A 19,326-nucleotide genomic window follows, 5' to 3' on the forward strand; every position below is an offset into this window, starting at 1 on the left:
TAGTAACTATAACTTGGTCAAGTTGTTGTAGTTGAGGCAAGACTTGGTTGGGTTCCCAAGTCCCAAAAAAAGTAAGGGTAGTTGTGAGGGAATTATACCTAAGGAGTGTCAAGGTGTGCCAAGGAATGAAAAGGCATGCTAACACATGTCGAACATTGCTAATGCATGTTGAGGAATGTTAGGGAGTGTTAGGGCATCACAAGGGAGAACTAGGTCAAAATACATGGAAATGAACAAATAAGTGTGTGTGCCAAGGAGTGTCAATGAATTCTGGGTGTCTCAAGGACAAAGTGTGTTAGGAGGAGGTCATGATAGGAATTTTAGGAGGAAAATTTCCTATGGTTAAAATTATAATGGGTTAGTTAAAGCGTTTAAGACAAAGGGAGACTTTGGGTTGGGCACAACATTGTTTTGTTAATGACTTGGTTGGGTTCCCAAGTTGCACAAATAGTAAAGCTATCTATGAGGGCATTACAATTAGGTAGTGCCAAGGTGTGCCAGGCAATGCTAGAAAGTACTAACACATGCTATATAATTCCAATGCAGTTAGGTATGCTAAGACAAGCCAACTGGTAAGGCATTCCAAGATGTGCCAGGTTCCAAGGTGTGGCATGAATGCATGCTAGGGAGTGTTAGGGCAAAGTGCTAAGGAAACACAAGGCAACACTAGTTTCAAACACATGGAAATGAATTGTCAAAGAGTTCCAGGTGTGCTAAGGAGGGAGTGACAATGTATGCTATGCAGCTCCAAGGCATGCTAGAGTGATAGGGAAGCATACTAAGATGTGCCAAGCGCCAAGGTGTGCCAATGCGTACTAAGGAGTGTTAGGGAGTTCCAAGGAAACATAAGGGAGAACTAGATCAAAATGCATGGAAATGAATGAATAAGAGTGTGTGATAGGTAGTTTCAATGAGTTCCAAGTGTGCTAAGGAGAGAGTGACATGGTATGCTAGGTTGTGCTAAGTTATGCTAGGAGAGAGTGACAGGGCATGCCAAGGAATGAAAAGGCATGCTAACACATGAAAGACAATGTCAATGGATGCTGAGGAGTGTTAGGGAGTGACAGGGGAAGATAAGGGAGAACTAGGTCAAAATTCTTGGAAATGAACAAATAAGAGTGTGTGCCAAGGAATGTCATTGAATTCCAAGTGTCCCAAGGATGAATATTTTTAGGAGAAGTTCATAATAGACTTGCAGGATGCAAGCCTATGGCTATGATAAGGCGTGGACAAAGCAATTTCAGAGAAAGGAAGACTTTGGTTTGGGCACAATATTGTTTTTCTAATGAATTAGTTGGGTTCCCAAGTAACAAAAATAGTAAGGTTATTTGTGAGGGCATGACAACTACGAGTGCTAAGGTGTTCTAGTGAATGTAAGGTTCCCAAGTCGTGGAAAAATGTAATTCTAGCTATGAGGGAATGACTTCCAATGTGTGTTAGGGAATGCTAGGGCATGCTAACATGTGTTAGATAATACGAAGGCATGTCAAACAAGCTAAGATGTGCCAAGTGCTAAGGCATGCCAAGATGCGCAAGGGTGTGACCATTATGCATGCCAGGGACTGTCAAGGCAACAAAAGGGAGGAACAAGTTAAAATACAAGGACATGAACACATAATAGTGTTAATAAGTCATCTATTTACCTTTTCCATTAAGGGCATGCTAGGCACACCAACACTAGGTGCCAATAGGTTATAAGTGCCAAGTGTCAATGCATTCTATGCACCAAATCTTACTTCGTTTATTCTCATCTAATTTCAAATAATTTATCTCAAATAACTTTAATATTAAACCATGCCAAAGCATACCAAGTCATCTCAGCACATGTCAAACATGCTAATACTTGCCAAGTGCCAACATGTAGTAAGTGCCAATGTGTTTCAGGGAGTGTGATGCATGCTATGAAGTGGAAGAGCATGAAGAAGATTGATAAGGTGTGCTAGAGAGTGCCAATGCATGTTGAGGAGTGTAGAGGAGTACTAGGAAAACACATGGGAGAACTAGGTCAAAATGCATGGAAGTGAATGAATATGAGGCTGTGTCAGGGATTGTCAATGAGTGTTAGTTTTCATGCCATGGAGGGAGTGACAAGGTATGCTAAGCATGGTAAAGGCATGCCAGGGAATATCAGGGCATGTCAAGAAGTGCTAGAGTGTGCTAGGTAGTTATGGGGTCCGTTAACGTGTTCCAGATGGTGCCAAGGCATGCCAGGTGCTAACACATGCTATGATGTGTAGGGTGCCAGACTATGCCAATATGCGTTAAGGAGTTTCAAGGCAACAAAATGAATAACCAAGCTAAATTTTAAGGAAATGAAAACATAAGCGGGTTAATAAGTCGAGACTTTATCTTTTTTAAAAGGGGCATGTTAGGCACACTAATAATATGTTTCAATACATGCCAAGTGCCAATGTTTTCCAAGTACTAATGTTTGTCAATGCAATATTATGCCAAGGCTTTCCAGGGCATGCTAGGGACTACACGATATGCCAACACATGCTAGGGGAGTGTTATGCTATGCTAGGGTGGGCTGACATGTGCTTGGGAGTCCTACTCATGGTAAGATGTTCTAGGTACAAATATGTTCCAAGACATGCAAGGTGCCAAGGGATGTTAGTGTATTGTTCCAAAGCATGTTAAGGTGTTCCATGAGTGTTGAGGAGTGCTAGGTCTCTCTCATTAATAGAATTGATAGAGGTTGATTATGTATTAAATAATATAATTCCTACACACACTATTGGAACTTTATCTAAAGGAAATTTGCTAGACAATAAACCTAATAGAGATGAATCATGTGTTGACTCATAGGAAAACTATATTCTTATGACTTGAGGGAAATGATACACACTAATTACTTCTTAACAAATTGAATGACCATAACCACTATGACCTTGGACACATAATGAAAAATACTCCACAACAATGGTCTTAAATCGTTATCTTTTAACGAAAAATATAGTAACAGGTACATAGTGTCATAAAAACTCATTGGAATGATCAATGATGACGAACATTTTTCTATTGTCGCCAAAAGTAACCAAAAAGAGCATTGGTGAGGGTCAATAAAATATCGCCACTAGAAGTGTCACTAAAGAGAGAATTAGTGATGGTCCTTTAATGATCCTCACCGAAAGTGTCATCAAAGAGAGAATTAGTGATGGGCCTTTAACGACCCTCACCAAAAGTGTCATTGAAAATGGCTTTGGTGACAAACCTTAAAGGACCATCACTATATACACTTAAAACAACATTTTTTTAAGGACCGTCACCATATGTGACATTGGTGATAGACCTTAAAGGTCCGTCATAGGAATGACCCTCACCAATGACCTTTTTTCTTGTAGTGAGTCAGTTAATGCATGCATGCATCTAACTAGTGTACTCCAGATAACTGAAGATTATCTCATGATTAACTCATGCATGTTTTTTTTGAGAAAGACCCAATTGAGCTAAATTTCAAGGACATGTTACTATTAGTTGCATGAGTTTTCCTATAAAGGAAACTCATCCATGCAGTCAAGGGAAGGTTCCTTGAGGATTGTGTAGTTTTACAAGGTGTGAGATCAGTGTGAGTGATCAGTGTTAAACTTGGTCACAAGAGGATCACCCAGAGAAACTGCACAAGGAAATAGGAGGCTTGGAGGGTAGAGGAGAAGGTTTGTGTGAAGCCTTATTTGCCTGTGAGCATCCAGGAGGATTGTGCTGAGAGCTGGCTAGCTGTGAGAGATAAGGCTTTGTAATATTCTGATATATTTCCACCTTGTATGATAATACAGATAGTGGGGTTTTTTAGCTGAGGCTTTCCCCAAAGTATTCTTCTATGTTTCATGTGCATTGATTCTTCTTCTAGTTATATGTGTTCAACTTGATCTTGCTCAAATCTTTTAAGCTTCTACAAAATTTATTGTAGAAATAGATTAAAGTATTTTGCTTTAGTTATATTGCATTATAAGGTTTATCTATAGTTATAATTTCTACATGGTATCAGAGCAAAAGTTATAAGATCTGTGAATAGTATACAGAGAAGAGAATTCAAAGTTTGAAGTTCAAGGTTACAGGTGCAAATGGAATTCGCCTCATACTTCAAGGGTTGTCAATGGCATTCTATGGCTTGAGACTCGAGTATGCCTTAGATGGCAGCTCGAATTACATAGCATGGAAAGATCACATGGAGGCTGCATTAGAAGACAACAACTTGAAGGATTTCATTGATAAAGAAATCCCAAACCCAGGTTCAATTAATGCACAAGAGTTGGCTGAATGGAAGAAGTGTGTGGCGAGGGTGAGACGAATCATCCTTGAGGGAGTTCGAGAGAATATTGTCTCAAGTCTCCATGGGAAGGATACTCCATATTCAATGTGGAAGACATTGAAGGACCTCTACCAGAACAGTAGCGACCAGAGAAAATTGGCACTCAAGGACAAGCTTCGAAGAATCAAGATGGAGAACTGCGATACTATTTCCAAATATCTGAACAAGCTCACCACTTGCAAAGATGAGCTTAGCAGTGTGGGAATAACTACTACTGATGATGATATGGTGAGCCTCACTCTCCTTGGCCTTCCAAAGAGCTGAATAGATACCAGGATTCTGTGAATGGAAGGGAGAAACTATTGGATTGGGAACGAATGTGGTCGGATCTCATGCAGGACGAGATCAGGAGGAGCACACGAGATGGTTCTTCATCCAAGAATGATGATGAAGAAAATATGGCCTTAGAAAGTAAGGCAAGGAAAGGGAAAGGGAAGGCTTCCCATTCTAAATCGAATTCTTCTCATGGAGGGAAGAAGGTTGACAAGTCTAAAGTGAGATGCTTTAATTTTCATGAGATGGGACATTATGCGACTAATTGCCCATCGAAGAAGTCCAAGAAGGGATCCATGGAAGGATCTAAAGGTGAGGCATTAGCCTCACAGTTTGAGATGTACTTTACCCTCATCGCATGCATGGTGTCATCGATGATGGGCTATGGTTGGTATCTTGACAGTGGAGCCTCATTCCACATGACTGACGATAAAAGTTTATTCAGTACCTTGGAGGAGAAAAACCTCAAGATGCACATAGAGATGGGTGGCGATGAAAGATATAGTGTTTCAGGAGTGGGCACGGTTGCTTTTCAGAGGGAGCATGGAGCTCTTATCACCTTGACAGATGTGAAGTATGTGCCAAGACTGAAGAAGAATTTGGTATCGATCACAATGTTGGAGGACAAAGGCTACGATGTTGTCTTCAGTAAGGGAAATGTTTTCCTTAGACACATCACCACAAGATAGGTGAAACAAATTGGTTCACGAGTCCAGAACCTGTATGCTCTTGAGGTTCAAGATGCATGCAAAGCCTTGAGGAGCAAGGAAAACGTTAGAGACTTGGTGGTTGAGAGGGAGAGTAAATTACCTCTCAACATGCAGTCCCAGGAGAAGTCTCAGACAATTATGGAGGAGCCACAATTGTAGATGCTGAGAGGAGACCGAGTGGAGGCATCCACACATGTAGAGACCTCTAATAGGGGGAATTTCGAGCCAAGTGGGCAGAGGGATCACATGTAGCCATACCTCGAGGTGTGAGGTGGGGCAATGTGAAGTGATAGTCCCAAGAAGGCTAAAATTAGGCAGGGTCCATTGAGAGGTTTTATCTCATGGATCATACCTTACTATGGGATCACAAAGTATGTAGTAGCGGGAGGAATTACCGAGATTGATGCAGTTAGAGATTAAAGTGACAGAGGCTAGAGAAGTCAGATATTGAAGAGTGCAGAGAAGGATTGACAATAGTGTAGAAAGGTAGAGTCAACAGGAGCACAGAGTTTTTAGTTGACAGAGGCAATAGCAGTCAGAGAATTTGATGACAGATGCATCATACTGATTCAGGTTGGATGTTTTTTTTTGTTTATGGAGTTGCTAGAGCTACAACACTCAAGAGAAGTTTTCCATGCAGAAAATTCCAAAGGTTCAGGATCAAGATCAAGTTGAATTCCTTTCTTGCTGAGAGGGAGTGTTGAAAATAGCAACAAGAAATGATAAAAATAGAATCCAGAATATTCCAATTTTAATTTTTCGTTGAATTAAAACTGTGAATTAAAATTCGAATTTAGTCTCACTAGCAACTTGGAAATAATTAATTAATTCATTATGGAGAAATTATTTGGAGAAATTCAAGTTAGAAGTCTTTCTGAAGTCATGCAACAGTTATCCCTTAAATTAAGGAGATTATCCCTTAATTAAGGAGATAGGATTGAGTTATATTTGAGTTGTAATCAGTTATCTCAATTTACTGAGTTAAGTCAAGTTAAATTAGTTCCAAATTGTTTGAGGAACTAATTGTGAGTTCAGTCAGTTAATGCATGCATGCATCCAACTAGTGTACTCCAGATAACTGAAGATTCTCTCATCATTAACTCATGAAAGTATGTTCTGAGAAAGACCTAGTTGAGCTAAATGTCAAGGACAGGTTACTATCAGTTGCATGAGTTTTCCTAGAAAGGAAACTCATCCATGCAGTCAAGGGAAGGTTCCTTGAGGATTGGGAAGTTTTACAAGGTGTGAGATCAGTGTGAGTGATCAGTGTTACACTTGGTAACAAGAGGATCACCCAGAGAAACTGCGCAAGGAAATAGGAGGCTTGGAGGGTAGAGGAGAAGGTTTGTGAGAACCGTTGTTTGCCTGTGAGCATCCAAGAGGATTGTACTAAGAGCTGGCTAGCTGTGAGAGATAATATTTTGTATTATTTTGATATATTTCCACCTTGTATGATAATACAGATAATGGGGTTTTTTAGCTAAGGCTTTCCCCAGAGTATTCTTCTGTGTTTCATGTGCATTGATTCTTCTTCTCGTTATATGTGTTCAGCTTGATCTTGCTCAAATCTTTTAAGCTTCTGCAAAATTGATTGTAGAATTAGATTAAAGTGTGTTTCTTTAGTTATATTGCATTATTAGGTTAATCTACAGTCAGAATTTCTACAGATAATACACCCTCGCATAGTGGTTCTTGCAAATATCATGGGGATCATACAAATTGTAATCTCTTGTTTCAAACTCATACTTCATTATCTTCTTCGGTTTGGCATCTGCATCTTTCAAGCTCTTAATCTCGTACAATCCAATCCATAGAGGAAGAGTAGGCCATGATGCCGTATTCCTCCTATGCAGCCCTACTGATAACCTAATGGAGATGTGATATGCGACCTCTTGCATGACCAACTTGTTCGTGGAAAACCATGGTCGAACATGTGGAGGCTTCTCTCCGCCAAACATCTTCATGAAGGTTCCACTAGGTGAGGCATACCAATCTGCAATGTTAAGTAATGCCTCCATCACTTCTTGGGATAGGCAAGGTGGATCCTGCTCAAAGATAAACTTGTACACTAGGGTAATGAAATGGTAAGCTAGCCTCACCATAACTCCTCAGTAGTTGTACTTGGAAAGAAGCTTGCAATAAATATTGACGGCATGTTCCTGTGGTGTCCATATCCAACCCATGCCAAGAAACTGATGTCGGGCACAGATTACATCAAGTAAATATGTGGACATATATAATCTTGCTTACTCATCCTTGGGTGGATTCTAGGCATTATTCACAGGGAATTTCAACTAAAGAGCCAATAGATCCAACCAGATGAATGGTTTTACATCATTCACCAACTAGTGCAACACAGCCACCCAATTTTGCAAGAAGGTTTCTATGCTCTCTTGATCATATAACCGTCATGCAAAGATGATCAAGAATTGGTAGGCCTTCCTGAGTGACTTCGACTTGTAAACATGATTGGGTGTGGATCCAAACTTTGACGACTCCTTCATCCAACACTTTATAATATCCATGACATTTACATAGTTGTGGGTGGCATAGAAAAGTTCATCCATGCAGTTCACCAGCTAAGGTAAGTGATACATCTGATGATAATTCTTCATCCTGAAGGTAGCAAGATGTGTTCCACTCACACTGCTAAATTTTGTAGTCTCAGGACCTCTGTGTGAGACAATCTAGTGGATGATGTCTGCACATGGAAATGCGGGGTACCTGCATGCAGCCTTGTGTAAGCCTAACCAATGGATATTTCCTTCCATGTCACCTTCATGCCCTTCTCAATGAATAGTTGAGTGTCTGCATAAATGAGAAAACTCACCGACACCTACTTAACTGCATCCCTAGTGCTAATTTCAATAGTATCCTTTGATGTAGCTCTCTTGGAAGCCATGTTACATGTAACTGTTGGAGAGTTTCTCAAAAACTGTTGTACCTAGAGATAGAGAAGACACTCATGGCATGCAAATATTAGCGCAAAACCAAATACACTTCAAGAACATACTAAACAACAAACTTTGAAACTACTGGGAAGAATTGCATAATAATAGCTCTCAAACATGATTGATTCCCAGCTGGTCCTATGCATTATGCAGTCCCAGCTACGAGTGGGGAGTGGCTGCTGACTGGAACTGTGCAGTGCATAGTTCAATGAGGCTCATGCTAGATGGGACTACGCATTGCACAATCCCAGTGACCAAGGCTTAGGATTGGCTCCTTGAACTGTGCAATGCATATTTGAAGCTAGGCCTTGGCAGCCTCTGTGCAATTTCTAGAGCCAAGGTGATGAGCCCCAAAAATGGATAATTATTTGGGCTCATTCAACCTCCTAATTTGACTTAATCCACCATTCTCATTGGTTTATTGCATGTTTTTGATTATTTTTATGTTAATAGAGTGAATTTGGTTAGTCATTATTCCAACAAGTCTAATGGGTGCTTTGTGTAGCCTTTTTGGTCCACTTGGAGACAAAATTGAAGGTCTTAATGAGCACTTGGCAGCCAAATTCGTGGGAGAACAAGCTAGAGGATTTGTAGGAAGGTGTCCCCCTCATTTATGGGCCCTTACCTCGAATTCTCCACCATCAGCTCGAAGTTCAAGGGCCACCGAATCAATCAGCACAAGGGCAACCAAGTAAGTCAAGTAGGACTGCTGTTAACTCCAAGTTTTGGGCAGCCGAGTCCCTAAAGTTTAGGAGGACTGTTGGGTCCTCAATTTGTATAAATAAGAAGGCTTAGGGCCTCATTTTGGTTAGCCAGTTAGTCATTTCGTTAGCCAATGGATGTTAGCTAGTTAGCCAGTAGATAGTAGCTAGTAGTTAGTCATTTCATAGCCTTGTTGTAGTCATTTTGTAATTCGATTTGTATGCAATAGATTAGCTTTGCTTTCAGCTCATTCTCAAGCTCTCCTTGTGGACAATTTTGATGTAACTCTTCATTCTTGATTAATAAAGATGAATTCAGCTTTGCACCAGCTCTAAATCTCTCTTGGGAGGCTATAGCTCTTGGGGTTGGGCCCATCTCAGGCGCCCAGTACCTCCCCTGTTTATCTTTATGTGTGTTTGCTGCGTTCTTAAAATAAAATCTGCTCTTTAGATCTTGCTTTGTTATTTTGGTTGTTTTTGTTGGTTAAAGTAGCTTTTTATGTTTGGGAATCGATTGGTAGGAGTTTGTCATGCATTTAGATCTTTCGGAATGTTCTTGCTCACGTGATGTACATGGTTCTCTTTCCAAACAAGGCTGCTATTTATTCATTTCATTGATAGTTAGATTAAGTTAGCTAGGACTTAGTTTGTTTGCAAGAATTCATTGAATCGGTTGAATGTGCATTGTGCAGGGCATCTCTATCACTCACTCACATGTTCAAGCTTCATCAGAGCCATCTGATTCATCCCATATCTAGGCTTCTCGCTTCACACCCATCCTCTTGCCCACGTAACCCTACCTTCTTCTCCATTGTTGTCTCAACTACCTTAAAGCCAAATCAGCCTTCCACATATCATCTCACCAGTCCATCCATCAGTTCCTGGGTCACTTCAGACCCCCATCCTACCTCCATAACCATCCATGCATCTTCCATCAATCACCCATCCTCAAAAATCCCATTTCGAAACATCCTGTAGAAGAATTACAGAACTTCCTGTAGAAACCCCTGCAGACTTCCTGTAGAAGTTCATAAACACGGTTGCATGGCATCCAAACTTTGTGAAACTCTCAGAAAGAATGTTAGGGATCCCTTAGACCCTCTCTGTACCATCCCAACCTTTCCCAAAGCACTTCATCCCTTGATCCATCCCTGCACAGTGGAAAACTAGTTAAAAGCACATGCATGATCATTCTAATAACTTAATCAAAAATACAAAAAGATGTTTTCTTCAGATAGTGATAACTTAGACACATGCATTTTACCTTCCTAGAAGTAATGGCATCTCTTCTCGTAGTTTGCATTCTCATTTTTGCATCAGTAGGACTAGTTGGTAGAATTAGGGTTTGCTAGGGTTTGCTAGGGTTTGTATTTCTTTTTGGCTTTCAGTTTCTTTCCGCAAGTAGATTAGCTTCCTTTGAGTTAGCTTTCGTCCATCAGTTAAAAAGATTCTTCTAAGAGCTCATAGAAGTTGGCTTGAGCCCCTAGCGGACTTGTGCCAGCTGACCAAGTGACAGCTGCGGCAAGAGCTAGTACTTGTGCATACAGCACCGTCGCTTCCAAGTTTGTTATGAACTACCGGGTTGATAAAATTAGAGATAGGAAGCTCCAGGAGTTGTAGCATTATTGCTACAATACTGGAGCCCACCACAAGGCAAAGCCTTGGGAACCATAAATGCACAGTGCATGCTTGGGAAGAGCTAGATCTGGGAAAAGGAAACCTAGATCTTCTCAATGGTAACATGAAAATGAGTAGATCAAAAAGCATAAGTGAAGATGGGTGCATATATGAGTGAATTATGATGTATGCAAACAAAAAAAGTGCAAGAACCAATCAAACTGGAGAACATTGAAGCATGTGAAGGGAGTCGTCGCAACGACGACCATTAGTGCAAAAACTAGGTTATGCATGCGACACTTGTGAAAGACAATGAAAAACTTAAAACAACACTTGTACAATCTAAAATAGATCAAAACACTTGCAACTATTCAATAAAATGGGTAAAATAACACTCTCACAAGCCAAGTAAACAAAAGTGACAGAAAAAGCAACAAAAGATTAGAAAAGCAAGACTTACCCAAAAAAGTTGTGACGACCATGCCAAAGGTTCCTATATCTCCTTAGGAATGCCAGAGATCCAAGATTGAATGTGAAAATGAGTTATGGCAGCACCCATTAAATAGATTTGGTTGATTTAGGGGTTATGATGTGAAGGCCAAAAATCCAGGAAAAAGTGTCACTTGGTGGCAGCTTCCAAAAAGTGTAACTCTGATTACTAAAAATAGATCCCTATTTTTTAAGGATGCTTTTTCACTGTTTTACTTTTTTGGTAAAAATTTGTCATGCATGCATGGAGAGATTGTGTAGTTCCCAAGGGAATTGGACAACTCACTAGCTCATGCATCGGGCAACTGATGAGGGAAAGCTTCTGCACAATTTTTGGGCTGAGTGGCTCAGGCTTCCTCTCATGCTCTGTGCAACTTCCCATTTGAAGGAAAGTTTTCACCTGGCTCTACATAGTTTTGGAGCTGAAGGCTCACTGTGAGCTCAGACTCTGCAATTCCTGAAACCAAGGTTGGTTTCCATTAAGGAATGTGTAGTTCACTAAGGCAAGCCCGAAACAAGGTTAAAACCAAGTCAATAGATCAACTAGCAGGTTAGATAGAATAAAAAGTTAGAAAACACAAGTTGTAAGAAAAAGATAAATCTTAACCAAATCACAAGTACCTGGGTCAGCGTAAGATGAGTTGCTGCGATTTTAGGAGGGAGGCTCCAAAACGAAGCATAGGCAAAATTTTGGAGGGTGGTTGTAGGTGCTACAATAATTTCTTTCACCAATGGATTGGATGTCGAGATATTCATGGATTTTATTGAAATAGAGAAAGAGAAATGTATCTAAAATCAAAATTAAATCTATCCTAAAAATAAATTCGAAACTAAATACAGAGTTATGATATCAATGTTAAAATATCCATAAATCTCGTTCAATCAATATCCTCTTAAAATGACCCTTGCTTCATAATTATAAAAATTGATCTAACTAAACATTTCATAACTAAGTCCATATATTCCTTAATGGATAAGGACTCAAAAAGAAATATTTGATGAATGTAATCATGAGCAAGATGGTAAAAATCTAAGGGAGATGAAAAGCTAAAGTAAACTTCCCTGAAAGAATCTTGATGATGTTTCATCTTCAACTTTATATGTGTTTATTGAGAATGTCATTTGTTTCACTTCATCTTTCTCATTTGTAAATCACAGATATATCAGACTCATTAGCATATTTGGTATAACTATTTGCACATGAGAAGCATAAATATATATCAGGACAAATATTAATGGCTATTGGAAATCAAGATAAGATTATTATTTTTGTACCAAATACTTCTTCAAAAGAAATATGTTTTCCTAAATCATTATTACTTGTATCGTCAAAACAATTTAATCTAGGACATATTTTATCATCATCAATCTTACCGAAATAAACTCTCCCTTCTCCTAAACAAGATAAAAACATTTAATATCATGTACATCTGACTTTTATTAACAAAATGCTATTTTCCCCGTGCATTTTCAATATATTGGAATTCAAAAGATTATCTATATCAAGATTTTATTCGCAAGTGAAAAATCATATACATTTTCAAGATAATAAGACCCAATAAAATTTTGAAGAGATAATTAATAGAGAGGTCCATGAATGTAACTTCAAATAATTTCATCTTCACTTATTAAAATTAGAACAAAAAAATATTATTACAAATCAGAATGTCGTTTACAAGAGTATGATCTTCCCTCAATTTTTTTCCAAGTAACTTGTCAAATGCTCAAAGGGGTGGCATCTATTGTTGGTTCTTTCTCCTCCTATTTTCACTCTAGTTTATAAATGAATGATGATAGCCTAACATAGTGATTACTTCAAAATAAAATGCCTCATCATCAACATCCATAAATTTCCAGAACTAATTCTGCTAGAGGGATTTGAACAATCATGTAGCTCAAAATTTATGCATAAGAGATTTCTTGATTATCAAAGGGAAAGGTAAATGGAGAATTAAGATAGGAATTTTCTTGTGAACTGCATCTAAAAATTATATTAACTTAGCAATTTCTAACAAATCTTGCTTAAAAGAAAGAGAATAAAAAAAGTTCAATAAGTTGGATAAGAGAAGTTTAAAGAATGAATGTGTCAATTCCTCTTCTTCCTTTCAAAAATAATAAATGTGTCATGAATATTTAACAAGATAATTCAAACTTGCATATTGACATAAGCATGAAGAAACTATTTAAAAAAAAGAAGAAGACTAATTTATTATTAAACCTACTCTACATTAGCTGAAAATGAATTAGGTGAAATCGTAATGCAAATGTAGCCATTCAAGTAGCTTTAATCCTGCAAACATATTTACATCAGAAAATAGTATTAGAGGGAAAACTAAAATAATAAGAGGAAAAGAAAAAAATTGAACTATTTACAATTTCATGGATTGTGTACAATAAAAATGTGTTGCCATTTGTAGAAAACTTTGCTTGAAATGATTCCTCCAACCATAATACAATTCTATCATGAAAATTGTTATGTGACAAGTGTTTCTTCATCAATATTTGTTCTAAGAAAAATTTAGTTGAGATGCAAAAAGCAAGTTCAAAAGATATTAAACACTGAGAAAGGTTGAATGATGAAAAATTTGGCTGGTAGGAATAACTAAGAATAATTTCAAATACTGACGTCGGTCTGGAATCACGAAAATGGATTATGAAAGGAATAGAAAGATGATGAAGCATAAACATGATTAGAAATTGTAATGTTGTCTCATCATTTGAATCAATAAATTCACCTCTTCCCATTAAACTGTCAGTGTTGACAAAACAACAAAATTTGTTAGGAAAATGAAAGAATAAAATCAAATATATACTATAAACTAAAAACAGAAATTGAAACAATAATAAATGTAAAATTGAATCAACCATGTGCATGAAAATAATATGACTATTTAAAGGGAAATTTTCACGGAAAGATTCTTCGAAATAATCTTCTATGCTTTACTAATATGTACAATGGTTGGTGTGAGAAAAGGGAAAAAATTACGGATGAGTCTAAATTATGTGCAAAATTACCCTGATTTAAACTTAGTGAAAAAACCTTGAATTGATTAAAATCAGAGATCTTAGCAAGAACATCAGAATCTATCACAACGATAGGTTGCGACTGACATATCTCATCTTCTTGACAATTCAATGAAAATTGAAATGTTAAACAATCATTTAGTGGTGTATTAGTAGAATCAAACACTATATATGGAATGCCATCCTTCAATATATTAGATAAATTGTTATTAGTAGAATGACAACTATTAACATTATTTTATTGGTTACAAATTTCTATTTCACCAAATTGATCATTTAAATCATAAGACTCTTCACTAATTGGAAAAAAATGAATCATCAAAATTTTTTACAGAAAATGTATTTGTTATAGAAATTTCCTCCTCCCATATAGAAGGTTGAAAATATTGAATTTGAGAAAAAAAGAAAATATTCCATTAATGTAATTTTTCTCTTGATCAAATTTTGATTCATCAAAATACAAGTTCACAGGATTTAAAACATTTTCCTGAGAATTATAATCATTAAATAAATTAGGATATAATGAATAGTGGGTGCGAGATGAAACAAAATTAAATACATCTCGTGAATCACTAACCTTGAAATTTGATTTAATTTTTCTCTCTCGAACAGTGAGTTAATCAACTTCCATTATATATTCTTCTAATAAATGTAAACAATAAACATTATTTGAAATAGCATCATCTTCATCATCAAAAATGAAGGGAAAAGCATATCATCATATATATCTAGATGATAAAATTCAAAATATTTTTCTAACGAAATATAATTAATGATAGAACTTTGCATAAATTGATCTTGAGTATGATGAGTTAATTTATGAGAGGGTTGTTCTATGTTATGAACATGAATTTACAAGTTAAATTATTCCATCACTTAGCAAAACATATTAATTTTTAGAATTAGACAACTTTCTTCATTACTATTCAAAATATTTTGATTATTTGAAACCTCGTTGTCTAAACAATGTTGTTCATTTATACTTTCTAAATTTTTAGAATCTAAACCATTATATGAACGAAAATCAATATATGATTTAAATTTATTATAAATTATTTACTCATATAAATGAGATTTTCAAAACATTCACTAATAAAAGACACATCATTGTAAGAAAATCCATAACAAAAATAAATTAATCTTGTAGAAAAAACTTCCAAAAATTCAGAAGGTAAAGCCAAGGTACAAGCAGGAATGTAATATGCTTTCAGAGATTTAAAACCTTGTGTGGTCATGGACCACTAAATGTGTAGGCAACTATCCATTTTTAAAGTGGATAAATTATGTTTGTATGTTTTTGTTATTACGACAAAGTTTTGAAACCCCTATTTTTACCATGAACTGGGATGCCGTGCCGTTTTAAAAGAGATAAGTTAACAATCCATTCATAAGAATTGAATTTATTGGGCTTGTTAGCAATTCGATTGATGGGATGTGTTTTCTTTTCTTATGTGTTATATGTCAATAAATTTTTTGTTTAACTTATCGTGGAATTTGAATTTCAGTTATTAACTTTTCTCTTTAAGCACGAAATTGTGATGTCAACATCTTTTCTCTTTAAATGAGAACTCTATTACAATTCTTTAGAATTATATAAATGGTAAAGTATAATATTTAAAAGTTTATTTCTAGATCATTTTTATAGATCATTTTTATATTTTATTAAATGTAAATTATAATTACTAAAATAAAAACAATGATAATTTGCAGAAATGATTGTGGTAAATATTTAAATATTTAATTTAACTTAAATATTGCTGAGAAGCACTTTTTGTCATCCATATATAGGAATTATATTAAAATTCTTAAAAGTAAAGTATGTAAATATATTTTAAAAAAATAGTATTATTTAAACTCATATTTTTTCATGTTTTTATTGACTTTGTAGGTTGATAAACTTTTAAATAACTTTAAGATTTTAATGATGAAAAGGTTCATTATTTAGTCATAATAAGGATGTTAGACGATACAAACAACTAAATCATTCTTTAAACATTAATCAACTGCAAAAAAAACTATAGTTGACATAAGCACTATAGCCAACTATAGTTAATATGGATGTCATTTTTTTGAAATTTTTTGTATCATAGTCAGCTATAAACAACTATAGTCAACATAAGCACCATAGCTAACTACAGCCAACATGGATGTCATATTTTTGAAATTTTTTATACATTAGTCAACCATAACCAACAAAAATTAACCATAGCTAACAAAGGTCAACCATAGTCAACTATAGTCAACATAAGCATCATGTTTTGATAATTATATGTAGATTAGTCAACCATAGTCAGTTATAGTGAACATGGGCGTCATGTTTTTGAAATTATGTGTAAATTAATCAAGCATAGTCAACCATAGTCAGGCAAGTCAACAAAATTTAACCAAATGTAACCATAGTCAACAAAAGTAAATCATACTCATCAAAATTCAACCATAGACAACAAAATTCAACTAAATTAAGCCATAATCAACTATAATCAATGTGGGCATCATGTTCTAGAAATTATATGTACATTAGTCAAACGTAGTCAACAAAAGTCGATCATAGTCATCTATACTCAAGATAGGCAACATTTTTGTAAGTTTATATATAGTAGTTAACCATAGTTAATAACAATCAAACATAGCCAATCAAAATCAACCATAGCCAACTATAGTCAACATGGGAATCATGTTTTGGAAATTATAAACACGTTAGTCAACCATTGCCTACAAAATTTGACCATAGTCAATTTCATCACAATGTGATGAACACTAAATGTTGTTAGGATGTCATGAACAATGAAATTCATCACAATGTGATGAACAATGAAAGTCATCACAATGTGATGAACAATAAACATCATCATAATGTGATCAACAACAAACATCATCACAATGTGACAAACAATAAATGTCATCGTAGTGTGATGAACAATAAACAACATTGCAATTTAATCAACAATGTCATAATGTGACTAACAATAAACATCATCACAATATGACAAACAATAAACGATGTCACAATGTGCCAAACAATAAATGACATCAATGTGGTGAACAATAAACATCGTCACAATATGATAAGTGATAAACAAAATCACAAATGTGATAAACAATCAACTTTTTCACAATGTGGTGTGCAATAAATGACAACATAACATGATGAGCATCAAACATCATCACAATTGGATGAAAAAATGATGTTGCAATGTAACAAACAAAGCCATTGAGATCCATGGTCAACCATGTTTAACTGAGTCAACCATGATATTCTTCTAGTTGATCGATGTCAAAAATGGTCTTATGTGCTTAAGCATAGTCAATCATAGACAATAAGATGATCATATGTGGTCAACATAGTCAAGATGACCAACCATGTTCAACTAAGGTCAAGCATGGCCAAACCATGGTTGACTACGGTTAAACATGGTCAACGATGGTTGGTATGGTTAAGAGGCCAACCACCGTCAACTTGGATTTCACAATGAGATGAATAAAAAATGTTATCATAATGTGATGAACAATAAATATCATTGCAATGTGAAAAACAAACAAAAAAATTGTAATGTGATGAACAACAAACTCCATTACAACATGGAAAATAATAAATGACATCACAATGTGATGAATACTAAATGTCATTGCAATCTGACACATGATATATGACATCACATTGTGATGAACATCAAACATCATTACAATTGGACAAAAAAAATGATGTCACAATGTGACAAACAACACCATTGAAAATCATGGCTAATCATGTTTAACTATGTCAACCATGAACTTTCTATGGTTGACTAGGGTCAAACATGGTCAACATAGTCATATTTGGTCAAGAATAGTCAATCATATAAAATAAACTCAAACATGGTCAACATAGTCGTAATGGCCAACCATATTCAACCAAGGTCAAGTGTGGGCAAAGCATGGTCAAGGTGACGAACCATGGTCAACCACAATCATCTATAGATAAATGTTGAGAACCATAATATACCATGTTTAGCCATAGTTAATCATATGTTGAGCATAGTCAAGCATCGTCAAATAAGCTCAACCATGGCCAACACATGGAAAAAATTGATGTTGCAATGCAACAAACAAAACCATTGAGACACATGGTCATCCATGTTTAACTAACACAACCATCATCTTCCCTTAGTTGACTAAGGTCAAACATGGTCCACCATGGTCATATTTCATTAAGTATAGTAAATCCTCTTCAACAGTTAATGTAACATTAATGTAACACTAACATTAACACCAAATTTGTAACATAAACCATGACTAACCATGGTTGAAAAACATTTTCCTTTTGTATCTGGAGGAATTAACAACCGGGTCGGCCTCGTACTCGAATGACATGGGGTCAATTCGAATTGCTACCATTAAAACTTTAGGTGAACCCATGGCTTCCCCCACGAATGACCCACAAGGATTTTAGGGAGGGTTTGAACCTCGAAACATATGTTTCACAAAGACTTCAAATCCATGGCGATTCCCAATTGAGCTGCCCACTAGGGGGCATGGTTGAGAAACATTGATATGTAACAATCTTCAACATTAATGTAACATAAATATATTGTTAAATTAATGGTCAACCTTAGTCAACCATGGTTAATTTTTTCAACAAAGGTCAACCCTAGTCTGGGTCAACCATTGTCAAACTTGTCAACCCTCTTAAACCATAGTCAACCGCCATAAACTATCAAAAACCCTTGGCAACCATGGTTAACCATTATCAAAATGGCCAACTTTCATCAACAATTTTTAACCATAGTCAAACAATGTCAACCATTGTCAACCATGATCAACATGGAATACCATGTTCATGGTCATCCATAACTTTGACCATATTTACCTAGAGTCAACTCTACTCAAACATGGTTAGGTAAGTTTAACCATGGGAAAACATGGTCACCAAGTTTAGCCATGGTCAACCTTGTTCAACAATGTAACATAAATACATTGTTACATTCCTAATTGATTGTGGTCAATCATGGTCAACCTTGTCAACCCTCTTCAACGATTAATGTAACATTAACATTAACACCAATGTAACATCAACCACAATTGATAAACACTAATGCAACATAAATACATTGTTACATTAACGGTTAACCAAGGTCAACCTCAGTCAACCATGGTCAACCCTCTTAAAGGAAGGTCAACCATTATCAACATCATTAACCATATTGAGCCTTAGTCAACCATCATCAATCAACAACCGTCGAAAACCTTGGTTAACCATTGCCAACCATGGT

Source organism: Pinus tabuliformis, chromosome X (genome assembly GCF_031772625.1).
Source record: "Pinus tabuliformis cultivar Carrire ecotype Pingquan chromosome X, CPIR1, whole genome shotgun sequence".
In the NCBI taxonomy this organism is placed as follows: Eukaryota; Viridiplantae; Streptophyta; class Pinopsida; order Pinales; family Pinaceae; genus Pinus; species Pinus tabuliformis.